The 14,541-nt window shown below is 32.6% G+C and overlaps 1 protein-coding gene across 4 annotated transcripts in view; it reads right to left on the reverse strand.

The window, feature by feature from the left end:
• The window catches only part of LOC128177909 (steroid hormone receptor ERR2-like), a 46,807-nt gene extending 32,392 nt beyond the window's left edge, over positions 1 to 14,415 (reverse strand). For 2 of the 4 annotated variants that reach the window (XM_052844823.1, XM_052844829.1), the window contains exon 1: positions 89 to 342. The gene's annotated coding sequence lies outside the window, so the exon portion shown is untranslated. Of the gene's footprint in view, positions 1 to 88; positions 343 to 5,814; positions 5,881 to 14,301 lie in introns of those variants that run through there. The other 2 variants (XM_052844826.1, XM_052844830.1) reach the window with 2 other exon arrangements.
• Between the last annotated feature and the right edge of the window lie 126 nt (positions 14,416 to 14,541).

The raw sequence follows: 14,541 nt of genomic DNA on the forward strand, positions 1-14,541 counted from the left end.
TAAATGTAGGTATATATATGAAAAATTGAACGTCCCAGTATTAAGCATTTGGGAGAAGTAAAATAAGATTTGTAACAGTAAACCTTACCTGCAAATAATTTTTTTCTCCAGTCTTCCAGAATTAACAAAATGCAAAATTAAGTATTCATCAACAATAAATTCCCAGAATGCCAAATGATTGAAAATTAAGTAATTGTCAGGTAAGTGTTTATATCAGCTGTCTCAGGTGGGCTTGTGTAACGCGTGCTGGTACCTGTAAAAACTCTGGCACTACAACTCAATACTCTGCAAGCTTGCCGGTTTTAAACCTCATGCTCTATAACGGCTAGTGACGTCTATCCTAGTCTGCTAACGCCAATTCTTTTCGCTCAGCAAGTCAGAGGCGAATGCCTCATACAGGCCTTTTTTTCATTTAATCAGTTGTTATATATTTTAAGAGGATTTTTTATTGTTCCTGTGATTCCGGTAATTTACACCCCAATTCATTTATCTAAAGGTCTCAGTTCCTAGCGTTTAAATGAAACATTTAATACGGGTAGCAGTTGTTTCAGAGAATAAAAAAGAACCCAAACAATTATTTTCTTATCTTAATGGCAGAGTGCAGAGAAGTATAAGGTTTAAATCTCTATCAACACTTTTCATGCTTCGAAAACTTTTTTCAAACTAGAATTCCATACAGATGACAAAATGTTTCCGATAGTTATCTATTCAAGGGTATGAAAATTGTAACAAATCAAATAAGGCAATATCAGCTCAGTCAAAAAAAGGGCGCAAAAAACCCTAGGTTGTAAAGAAAGGCTAAACAAAATCAATGGCACTTGAAGTCAGATCTCCCTATCAGGCTTTGATATGCACAAATCTAATGTAACAGGGCATTTTTACTTTTTAATGCGTAAAAAGAAAAAGATTTTTTTATTTGTGGTATCCAGGTATATAAAAGAGCTTGGTTTCATCATCGAACAAAGCTTTATGATAAATACAGGTACCCTGTTAACTTGTGGTCTCCACCAACACAGCTTATACATTTTATCTATTGTAATGATAAAGTCTGGGATCCAATATCACTTGATTACTGGTGCACTAGCTAAAGCAAAAGTATAGTTTACATCTGTCCAAGCATTAAAACAGCTATCTTACTCATATGAAATAAAGACTTTATTTTATGAGTATTGAGTAAACCACTGCAATCTTCAAGCAAAGGAAATGTCACACATAAAGATAAGGAATCACTATTGGTGAAATTCTCAAATTTAGGAGTTAGCTGTTGCACTTTTTGTATTGCAGAATTGTTTTATTTTTTCCCCCAAAAATTGTTGCAGTAATTAACTACATTTGGCTCAATATCATATGTCTATATTTGTAGCATGGTTAGCTCCCTGTATTAATTGATACTCGCATATAATTAAATTGGAAATAAATACAGTTTGTCTTATTAAAATGGCATAGAAGTACAATGTATGTAAATTTTGAAAATGCTATTACCAGACAAGTACTAATTTTCTCTTTCAATCTGCCCTCAAACTTAAATTGTTCACCAACATGTTAACACAATAACTTAAACAAATACAAACAGTGATGCCAGATCTCCTCTGCAATAACTTGCGTGATGAGATAAAGAGAATGATAGAAATGTAAATCCATATGCACTCTTACTGCATTCAATTTTTTTCTGCCTGTGCGAATTTTAAGACTTTTTGATTACAAATATCAAAGTGCATTTAATTTTTGCTATTTCTAAACATATGATAATACAAATAATATTAAATGCATTAATTGGTTTGCAACTGAATATTTTTGCATTTGTTATGATAATGCAAGATGAGCAAAAGCAAAAGAAAAAAAAAAAGCACCTGGCAGAAAAATCCAGAATTGAGAGTCAGAAGCTAAGTCTGCGACACATGCCAAAACTAGTCAGCTTAAAATACATTTAGAAATAAATCTGCAAAAGATCGAGTTGTTTAGGACCCACTGTGAGAGGGTAAACAACCTAATGAAACCCATAGTCATACTGCATGAAAAATTGAATTAAACCATTTTGAAATGCTCTTTAAAGCCAAAGCTCTAATTGTATGGTTAAAAGAAACCAGAATTTAATCAAGTCTTTCCTGATCATAGCAGGAAGATTGGATATTGATGGACAAGAGTCATTAGCAAGGAAATCGCCACATAATCAATATCAAGCCCTCAATGCTAGTCTCAGTGAGAAATCTCATAAAATAAAGGACATCCAATGACCCTAAACCCATCTCACTTTTAATAAAGATTACCGATAAAGTTGCAACTCTTAATCATAATTTAATTCCGAACCAACAGCACTTGATACTAAGTTGTAATCATATAATTACTGGTACAGATACGGGTACCCCATCTGCTGTGAAAATTATTAATAGAGCAATAACAAAAAAACTTTTTTTCATCTTACTTTATCCTTAAAATATCAAGTAGGGTAAACAGGAGGAAAGTAATCAATTAATCATTATGGTGACTTCCTACTACCCCACGCTTATGAAGCAAACATTAATAGGTCTTGATTGTTTATTGTTCCATCTGAATTTTGATGCAACAGTTAAATTGATACACATTGAATATGCGCTATATGTATACAGTACTGAACATATAAATTTACCATAAAGTTTTATTCATTGATAGTTGCTCGAGATAATAAAAATTAAAGTTAGCAGACACCAGGAAGCAAAATTTTGTATCTTTGGCTGAGTAAAATATTGCATAAAACCTTAGAAAAGGAAGCAATTCCAAAAACATCAAATGTCTTGGACAATTGCAAAATTGAAGTCTCTGTGATCACCAGTAGAACAACCGATGAGGCCGACAATGAAGCGTTATTTGATTAGGACAAATTCTATCAGTCTTCAAAGATCAATCCTGATATGGCATCTGTCAAAGAAATTCAGTTAAAATATCATTCTATAGCATGTTGTTGTGGCTTGATGACTTCCAAGTCTCCCAATGTCTCACAATACAAAACAGAAAACATCTTTTCCTGATGGAGACGAGATCAATACACTTGCATAAAAAAGCAAGGATTCGTGATGAGGATCTATAATTCCTACAGCATTAGGTGAACTATGTCATACACTTGTGCTTATGAAATGTGTTTATATTAGAGAGGGAACCTCTCTGCCAATGTGGATCATTCCTCGGGAGAAAAAAAATAGAATGAAAGATACAGAATCTGTTAACACTATCATAATTAATTACCAGTCAATAACTAGCAAACAGAGCCTTGATGCATAAAAACATGCACATCTTGGAACATCCCACAACTTTGCAGTTGCTTCAATCAATAAACTAGAAGATGAGGGCCAAAAGACAGCAGAGGAAAGGGTAAATACTATCTAAAGGTAGCCGTTACCAGCGATATCAATCCTTTTTACTGGTGTCTTGATGAAAACAGGAAGCTTTGATACCCATAATGAAGACCGACAATTTTATCAGACAATACGCTCAATAAAACAACAATATATCTTGAAGCCAGCACTCTCTGAAGAAGTCAGAGTTTTTGTCAATATAGATCTATGCTGATTTGGGGGTTTAGATGAGAATTCGTGAAGCCTCCATCATTTATAAGAAGGCCGTTGAGCTCAGAAGCAGCATGTGTTTATTCTGGGATTCTGCATTATTCACATTGCTGACCTTTACTGCAGCCAAATCTGGAGTCTGTCCTTACTTCTTGTCTAAGCCTCTATGCAGCTTGTAGACTTGGAGCTGCTCTTTCTCAAATTTGACCTATGTCAAGTCTTAAAGAAAGATATATCACACTATCGGCTTTCATTGATTACATGTAGTATGGTGTCATGTCTTTCAGATAAGGGAGACAATTCATTCAAAGAAACATTGCTCTCTCTCTCTCCTCTCTCTCTCTCCTCTCTCTCTCTCTCTCTCTCTCTCTCTCTCTCTCTCTCTCTCTCTCTCTCCAATTTTTGTCATATCCAATTTACTATGTGCCACTTAATTGAAAGTGAAAGAATTTTTGTCTCATATCACAAATAGTACTGAAATTTATATATGCATTTATTATGGTGTATAAACTTTACCAATATTTTTTAAAAGGAAAAGTTGAAAAATGAACTAAAATTTTAGGAGCTTGGTTCAGTAAGAAGTCAGACATAGTTGAATATTTAATTACCTGTCCTGACACAGTGGGCTTGTATTTTTGGGAGTGTTAATTTAAAATCCAATGACAAAAAACCAATGACTAAAATTGTAAATTTAAAGTTCTGAATTTCCATGTACTCAACATTCTTTATTTTAATATTTTAACATATGACTACCGGATCCTTCACTATTGCACAATACCTACAATTCAAAGAAACATTACCAGTATTTTTTCAATATATCTTGCTGTACAGGAATAGCTTGATGATTGCATGGAATTGTGTATTCTAAGAAATTGGAAGCATGTACCCATGCAGGGTCTAGTGGATAAGAATATGTATTAGAAGGTGTTTTATTTGTTTCCCCAAACTTATCAAAAGAAATTAAAGATTTATTCTGACTAGTGGGGGTACAATTCGACTAAACATGATAAGGATCTCCATCATAACTTATCAGTTTTTAATAAGTTTAAATTAAACTCCAGCAATATGAGTTTAGTTGGAAAAAAATTAGAAAAAAAATCAGAAGAGCCTAACAAATACTTTATACATTTGTACTTCGATATCTCAAACACTGATATCTCATTGATATAGAACCATGAATAGATATGTCAAAGTAATTTGTAAATCCCAACCACTTATTTTTTAAATATTTTACCCTCGTTATCTCGAATACTCTGATATAAGTTTTTAAATGGTCCCATCTAATTCGAGATAACGAAGTTTGACTGTAAATATAAAATAACATCTTCTATTTCTTTTCCTCAATAAAATTAAGTTCTAACTGAGGCTCACTATCTGCAGCTGACTGACCAATAAGACACACCATTAAGTACTGGTAATTGTGATATAATTACAAATTTTTTTTTACTGGTAAGTAGGTCTCTTTGCAAGGAAAGAAAATAGGTTAAAAAAATCACTAGGATGTTTTTCTAATGACCCAAATAGTTTGACATACTTGTAACTAAGCAGCGTTAGTGCGCCCAAGGTAAAATAAATGTCTCTTTTTACTCCCTATCAGCAATTTACCTAGTAGAAGTTTCCCTCAAAACTTTCAAATTCTATATAGTTACAACAGTTTCCTCTCTCCTGACTCCCGAATTTAGATGTTTGTAGTACTTCCTACAACCTTGAAATTAGAACAGCCAGCAACAAACCTGCTGATGGGTAGATTAAAATGGACCTATTTCTGGACAAATCAAATTCAGAACAGACTTTTTTCAACATTCAATGTCTATATACGACATTCATTAAATGCTCGAGGGCATTCAACGGGTCCAGTTAAATTAAGCTGTCACCAACTAGTACCGGTACCCAGTTCAGTTCAGCTAGTACCTACGTGTACTTGTGACATTTTTAATCTGGCATTAAAAGCATGGAAATGTCTGTAAAAATATTGCTTTATGACATATCTGTACCATTATTCTCATGCAAAAACATGCAGCTGTGAGTTTGTTACACTGGTGTTGCAGTTTTTCCTGTCAGAGAATATTGCATGTACATATGATCTCGTACAAAATTTGATTGTTTTAATGGAAATTATAACAAATATGCATGAATCTAATCCACTTTTAGAAATAATGTAGGACAGTGTTTTATGCACTCTTCATAATATACTTAGTTCCCATGATAAACATTACTGTACAAATGATTATACATGTATTCAAAATAATCTACTTCCAGAGGGAAATGTACTTACATTTTTCCAAATTTGTTGGTGTCGGTCTAAGCTCTACACTGCATGAAGATAGTATCAGGATATCATCTGAGAAAATAAACATGTTAGATTTAAATATACATCATTTTAATGAGATTTTTTTCCTTTTGAATGCTACAGTATATAAATGATTACGTATTCAATGATAAATACAAGCATCCCTGTATTTCAGAAGCCCTTAGACATGGGCTAAATCTTGAATTATCTGATGTCTGAACTACAATTGTTTTAGATTTAGGTTGGCACATAGCTCTTTAAATGATAAAATATAATATTTAAAGTTTACAATGTTAATCATAATTGATTGGTTAAATATTTACAGCAGTCAACAACCTTTGATGATTATGTCATGGGAATCAAACACTAAAGCTATATTGGATCCCTCCTCCAAACCAACCCTATATTTTGTACCGACAAAACACATACACAACACTTACATGTACCAATACTTGTATTTATAGACACCAGCAATACCATTCACAAGGAATCATTTCCATATTTATTACTATTCAGGCAATACTATGGGGGCTATCTCAATGACTTGGGCTGGAAAATTTATGTATAGAAATTTAATCTTTTACAAATGAATTCACCATGGAAAAATGTTTAGTCTGAGCTCGCATGGGGCCCTGTTAGAACTCAGGTAGTCCCGTTAATCTTGTATAGGTAATCACTCGGGCACATAGAGCAAAAAAATCTTGATAAGCCGATATAAATATATATACTCCCCAATTATGTATTTATTTTAATACATGGCCAATTGGCAATATTTCCTATCAAAGATTAAAGACATATTATAAATTGATCATTGATACTTCCAGAGTGCACTTGTATTGATATTAGCTAGAAATCAAGACTTTTGTATGTACCCCTCTTTCTTGGTACAAGTGCATCTCATTTCACATATTCATTATGATAATTATGCAATTGTTTAACCAAGGGCTATATTGCACATACAAATATGAGGCCCATGGGCCACATCGCTCAGCTGAGCAACTATAGGCAGGATAAATGGAGTTATATGATACAAAATATTTGAACAATGTAGTACATATATAATATCCTGTACAAATAAATATCCATTTTCCCCTGGATATTCTTATGATTAGTATAATCAAGTCCCTTTTCTAACAGGATGATTTTACAGTTATATCACATGTTGAGCATTGCATTTCTTAAAAAGATCCTAAACAATTGTTTAAATTATATGGGATATAAAACTACATCAAACTCTGAAGCCTTTGTGGGGCCCAAGGATCGTCCAGAGACCAAAGTCGAAACAACTTTAGAGAATCAGAAACATGCCAAAATTCTTGCATTAAAGTAAAACCATACATGAACAACATCTAAGCTTTTGTGAAAATGTTTTCCTTCGTAAAATTGGATCCCCAACCCCAATCCCACACACACATGTGTCAAGATTTTGATATTTTAACATTATCTAAGGTTGCTTTCACTAAAATTACAGTTTTTCTAGGCAAATGGTTTTTAAGAAAGAAGATTTTTAAGATTTTTCTCTATATGTTCCAATAAAATCCCCCCCCCCCCCCCCCCATTGTGACCCCCCCCCCTACCTCCAGGGATCATGATTTGAACAAATTTGATTTTACCCTATCTGAGGATGCTTCCACACAAGTTTCAGCTTGCCTGGCTAATTGGTTTCTGGGTAGAAGATTTTTAAAGTTTTACTCTATATATTCCTCTGTAAAAATTTGACACCCCCCCCCCCCCCCCCCCCCCCCACATTGTGGCTCAACCCTTCCCTGGGTGTCATAATTTTCACAACTTTGAATCTACCCTACATTAGGACGCTTTCACACAAGTTTCAGCTTTCCTGGCTGATTGGTTATTTAAAAGCTGATTACAGCTTTTTAAATTTGACTCCCCTAGGTCAGCAAAAAAAATCTTCAACATTAAATCACCATGTTTGAAATCATCATGATATGTTTGAACATTCATTTTTTTCAAACAAAATTAATGGAAAATGAAATTCAAATGCACAGTTAGAACCTTAACTCATAAAAAGAATGCATATATTACCGGTAAGTACCTCCATATAGAGGAACATGTATGTCATTCAAATATACAAGTTATTAATTCTCTTTCATAATCTTCAATAGTTCCCTTTAAAAATGAATGGATGTAATTACACTTAAATGGCCTTGAATAAATTTGGATTAAAATAATCATATAAATATATGCTGAATATGATATTCTCCAAGTGACCTTTAGTCATTTTGGGCGTCACAGACACCTTATAAAGTGAGCCAGCAAAAACTGGTATAAAAAAAAAAAATGAAAATGTTATGAAATCTACATATAGTTAAAATACATCTGAGGTGATCATATTTCAAATATATTCTTTTTGTGGTCAAATTGTGAACGTAATACGCAAAGCATGAAGTCACAAGTTTTTAGTTAAATGAAGTAGATACGTAGTTTCTTAATAGTATACCAACATATTTCCTTCCCTTGAATTTAAATAAACTATGTGACAATTACATGTATTATTAACAGTCTCTAATATCACTGAGCATTTTCTTTCTCGTTTACCCCTGTTTCATCTTTCATCGCATCTCATGTTTCATATACATGTACATGCATTTGGAAATGCATATATATGCAGCTACTGTAATCCATATTTTCTTTGTGACAATTTTATTTTGCAACTTACTAGAGATAAACACGTTCATTGCAACAAATTTTCACAATCAAGATCTGATATAGATATTCAGAAAAATGAAAAACTATTTGAGACATTTTTAAAAAGACATATTTGATCATCGGGAATAATATTTACGACGAAAAGGCTCCGTGATTCCTTATTATTTAAATATATGTTTGAGTTGTCACAGTTCTAAAATTTCTATTCAAAGTTCCTATTTTTCACAGAAACAGTTAAAATTGAACATAGATCTTGATTTTTTTTTTTTTTTTTTTTTTTTTTTACATGATTTTGATGTATAACTGTACTTTAATTAAAAGTAGCTTTCATTTGCAATAGAGAACATTTGGCATTTTTCATCAGAACCTGACCATCACAAATATCACAAACCAGTAATTCAGTGTCAAACTTTGTATTTTATTGAATAGCCTCCAAATGAAAGAACTGGGTAAATCACATGAATAATTAAGTTTATCATTAGAGAATTGCAAAATAAAGTCATGTGTCACAGATAAAACTAGGTTTTTGAGAAACTTACATGCAGAATAACTGACAACCTTGAGGCAAAAGTTACAGTATCTTTTTACATCTCAAGTAAGATTTCACAAGACTAATCTTGTTTTGACATTTTATATCCCTATAACCATGACTGTATTTTTAAAAGTTGCTGTTTATTGCAGGGTATTGTTGATGAATAAAATTCAAATTAACCTCTCTTGAGGTAACTGACCTTCATATCTGTACTTCATGCTCTTGGTAACTTAATTGTTATGAATTTTTTCGCTAAAAATTTACATCTTTTTAACTATTCTAAACTTACTAAAGAATAAAAATACATGACACATAAAAACACACAAAAAAGATTGATATTTGAATTATTTTTGGTTTACTTTTTAATCTGAACAAATGGAATCCCAATAAATGAACATATTTTTCTTATTTTACAAAACTTTTACAGACACGTTACTGAAAGCTAAATAAATAATCTTTTATTTGGGAATTAAATAAAATTTTAAGGCATCAATCAAAAAAAATTCAAGATAGCTCATTGACAAGCACATGCATGTTATAAACATGTAACTATGATACTGGTAATACATATGCACTGAGATCTATCATCAAAGATTGGTTATTCAAAAAAGTTTATGAGGGGCTGCTAATTATTAAGAAATATAAACTAGTTGTGATTTTTCTTGTTGAAATTACTTCTGATAAAATACATGTAAAAACCTTACAATGTCTCCATTATGTTTATGAACATTAAAATGATGGATAACAGCTAGGAGACAGGACTGTGCCCTAGCTGTCATACTTTGGCTAATATATTAACTGAATGGACACTGTTAAATCCCATGGGGAATCACCCTAAGTTGGAGGATGTGTAAAGGGGGGGGGGGGGGGGGGGGTGTACCAGTAACTTGTTATTTGTGAGTGATGAGAATGTATATAAGCTTAGGATAAAAGATATATTATGCTGGAAAATATGTGTGTATTTTATGATGCTAGATCAGACATATCCTGGTCTATTTCAAATGCATTTTACTTTTTTATTCAAAAAGCTTTGGGACTCATTTTCATGATTTTGGTTTAATATCCGTGGCTGGACAGTTAAGTGAGGATAGAGTATGGCTCTGCTCTTATCTAATCAATATTTCCACTTTCTCTCCGATTATTAAAAGGTCCGATTTAGCACAGTTCTGCCAGGAAGTAAAAGGCTTTAGCAAATCTTGAAAACATGAAGCCAACTCAAAATAACTCTTCATAAAATTGTCAGCCAAGACAAGTTAAATGAAGTAATTACCCTGTTAAACCTATGAGCGATATATTAATTGAATTATCAATATAACTTTCAAATAGAAAATGTTAACTGCGCTTTGCTTGTGATATATAATTCAAAAAACTAGATGCAAGTTAGCAACTGAAATGTCTGTGGTAACTCCTTAGAGTAATTGTGTCATATAAAATTAACTTACGTTATTAATGTACTAACTTATATATACAAAATGCCAAAATACTAATTAATTTTTTTTTCTTTTTTACAAAATTGACATTAATTTTAATGCTCAGGCATGCAGGAAAGACATTTTATTCATTAGTAGAAATGCACATACTTTAGATTATACAAATACACCAGTATAAGATAATGCTTGAACGAAACGGTAAACATTTGGAAATCAAAATATTGTCAAATAAAAGACTCAATATCAAGAGACAATTTTTGGCAAAGTAAATAGATATTGACAACAAACATGAATATAAAGCCATTTGAAGACTGTCTTTTTCCTATCAGATTTGGAACAGGGCATTTAAAAGTGCATCGATACACAGCACAACAAATATGCAGGAAATAGGATTATAAAAGGTAGCACAAAAGCAACTCAAGAGAATAAATCAATATAGCATGTAATATATACAGTTAAACTGTGGCATGCAAGTTTAGACCTATGGGCTATCTGAGTGGCAAAATAGCATTGGCTCTGCTGAGTAAAACATGGAACTGTTGAGACTTGAAAAGGATTAAATACAATCTGGAGTACGTGGGTCCATGAATCTTTGTCAAGGCCAGTGATTAAATCCTGAAGATATCAAAAACAATGGCAACTTTACCACTAGCACTATATACATATATTCTTAAAAAACGGGGCATCGTTTCTTTTTTAAATGAATTGAACATGAACCATAATTTGGATAGCATTATAGATATACACACATGGTTTATTCTTGAGATTCCTATCTGTCAGAATGACTCCAGTGGATTGCTGGCATTGTGTCTTCTAAATGAGAACTGTTACAATATGACAATCAACTGGAAACAGCAGCTGATTCTATGTCGAGATAAAGTCCATGCAACAGTAACCACTATAGGCGATCAGATCTGTGCTCTATATTGCATGATCTAACCAAATTAATCAAATAGTACGAACAACACAGTTAAATAATAAATTTGTAGATGTATTCTAATGAAGTTTATATTTTTCTTTAAATAAACTGTGTCAGTATTTTCTCTCCCATTTAATTATAACCAGAACTGGAAAGTTACCTCATGCGGTCCAGAACAAATGCACATACACTCTAACTCATGTGCATTAATTCAATGCATCATCACAAACCCATTTAATGAATTTGATTTACACTCATGTTTTAACAGCCAACATTTTCTACAATAAATAAAGAAAACTGTCCACCAACTATGGTTGTAACAGGATATCTGTTATGTTCAGAATTAGGCCCTCTGGCTTCCATGTAACATAACTGGCTTGATAATTCCACTTTCTTGTAAAACATTTACCAGTACCGCATATATAAATTAGATTTATCAGTTATAAACAAATACAATTTTTATTCTTAATCCTCATCTATTATCAATATGATTTTTTGATTACAGTAATATAAGCATTACATCCATGAACTGCAGAAAAAAAAGCAGATGGATTATTTTCAGGACGTGCGTAAATACAGAGCCCGAAAGCGGGTCACTAATCTTTATACATAAATACTACGGCAACACACAACAATAACAAACGTCAGGGAATGAGGATGTATCAAAAACATACGCATTTACGTATATTGAAGATCTGCTGCCAGAAAAACCAAGATGTTATGAATGCAATCAAAAGTTTATGAACACAGTTGCATATATGAACGATTTTTTTGTTGCAAACATACCTTAGATTCTTTGTGCTACCAACAAAGATTCAAATATGGTAACTGCAGCATGCTGCATGGAAAAGCATTATTATTAAGAGATTTAATAATCAAGATCAATAAGTGCATGTACTGGTACTACATGTACTAACAACTTAAAGGCAGCATTTAACTTCATCAATCAACTTCAAAAGAAAACGGGAAGTGTACATTGATTCATAATTATATACATTTATGTAACTACAGAATATTGTCTTAATTCTTTTTTTTAACTTTCATGTACATATCACCTGATTGGAAAACTGCCTTTTGGAGGAAAGGTAATTAAGGTATATACACACACCCTCCAGGGACCCCACCAATAAATAAAAAAAACAAAAAACCTAATGATCAAAATCACCAGTTAGGCAATTTCAAAAGCTAAGAGACAGGCAACCATTACCATGATTACACGCCCAAAATTTTAAAGTTAAAAATTTACATTTATCAATTACCGTATCTGCACTTAGAATAAGAAAAAAAAATGAGTTAAGAAAGATAACTCAGGCAGCCAATTCATAAAACTATATATTACTGTACCTCTTATAGTCAATTATCTCAAACTCTTATTAAGATCTAACTGAAAGATGGAGAGAATTCATAAAGTATATTTACCTAAACCTTACATCGACCCCTTTCTTACTGCCCCCAGAAAATTTTTTAATTAAAGAAAGAAAATTCTTGTATCTATATAATTGATAGTACTACATACTTGTAAAATTTAAGATATAGCACAAGATTAAAAGTAACCCAACATGGAATGATTAGATATAAATTAGAGTTTGCCCAACATGAAAGTAAACTTGTTGCTGATGATGTTGACAACTGTTTGGTTTTTTCCTTAAAATTTGATAGCAATAAAATTGTCTGAAACGATTTAATGACTGAGCATTTCCACATTCACTCTGGGTTGATTGCATGAGTTAATTCTCTACTAATATAGATGACTTGCATGTGTAATTGGATATAAAGAGAAATAATAATAGGCCAGATAAGGATTTAAACCAAGGCCTCCTGAGTCTTTGGACAATCAGGTGCTCTTCCAACTATCTAGAACCAGAATCTGAGCTGCTATCATCCCTCCTCCTTTCAAGTTTGATGTAACCAGGCCAATTAATATAAAAATAATTCTCATTTACTTCCAATTTTCTATCTTTATTAAGAAACAGATTCTGCATTGTATTTAAATTGGATGAAAGCTTATTTTTTTTCGTGAGAATCGGTTTCTAAAAAATAAATTGATTTGTAACCATTACTCTTATGACCAAAATTGGCAATTAAAGGTCTAACAAAGTGGCTTGTGATGGTCAGATCGGTGCAAATGCCATACAGTGTCAGATATAGTTCAAAAGGTGGAGCATCTGACTAGAGAAAAGTCAAGGGGCCTGGGTTTGAATCCTGGTCTTGTCTGTTATCTGTTATCATTTTTTTTTCATCCCATTACATTTGATTGAGTGCAAACCCCTAAAGCTGACAGCTACATATAGGTTAACTCCCGCCAGGGGGAGAAACCTTGGGATGTTGATCTACAAGAGTGAACTCAGTGAAGATCATTTAAAGGAGAAGGAATATGTTGGTCTGACCAGTTGGAATGCCAGTGGCATGCATGTAGCTCACTATTGATAACATGCTAGAGCTCCTATAATCACTGAAGAGTTGACTCCTGGTCTGGTCATTCAGTATTCTCCCATTCCATTACAGGCTTAATCTGATTAATAAATTACCTAAAAAACATTTGCCATCCGTTTGGTAGGTAAAAGAGGGTACCATATAGGTATTTTACAACCATATGAGAGTAAAGCCAACAAACAGGGGTTGTCTTTGGCTCATTGAACCTGACCAAAATATTTAGCTCAAACTTTTTATCTGTACTGTAGAAATTGTCATCTCTGGAAAATTGGACTAACATATGAAAATTGGTCTCCCCAAAAAGACTTCATGTTCATTTTCCTTAAAATTTCAAACTAATGTCATTTTCAAAATCCTTTTTTGTGCACGTGAAACAACGGGTACTAAAAATAACTCTTCCATGCGGCTTCCACGTTGCATTCCCTTGTGGGCTATTTTTTCAATATGTTTCCAATTGAATATAAAATTTCGAATAATGATATCTTAGTTACCTTCTAATCGCTTGATACACCAGGTATTTCATTGACGAAACTGACATTCACAGCAATAACGAATTTTTTTTTATCTAGTACGCTTTGCTGACTGCTTCCGAGGGAGGTCAAAGTTCAGTTAAAACGCCAACTCCGAACCCGATATTTTTCAATTACATTAATTTTGTTTTTTATTTCATTTTGTCGAAAGTGAAATATTATTCTATATAATTCCATATTCCAAATATCAGAAACTGAAAA

Source organism: Crassostrea angulata, chromosome 3, assembly GCF_025612915.1.
Source record: "Crassostrea angulata isolate pt1a10 chromosome 3, ASM2561291v2, whole genome shotgun sequence".
In the NCBI taxonomy this organism is placed as follows: Eukaryota; Metazoa; Mollusca; class Bivalvia; order Ostreida; family Ostreidae; genus Magallana; species Magallana angulata.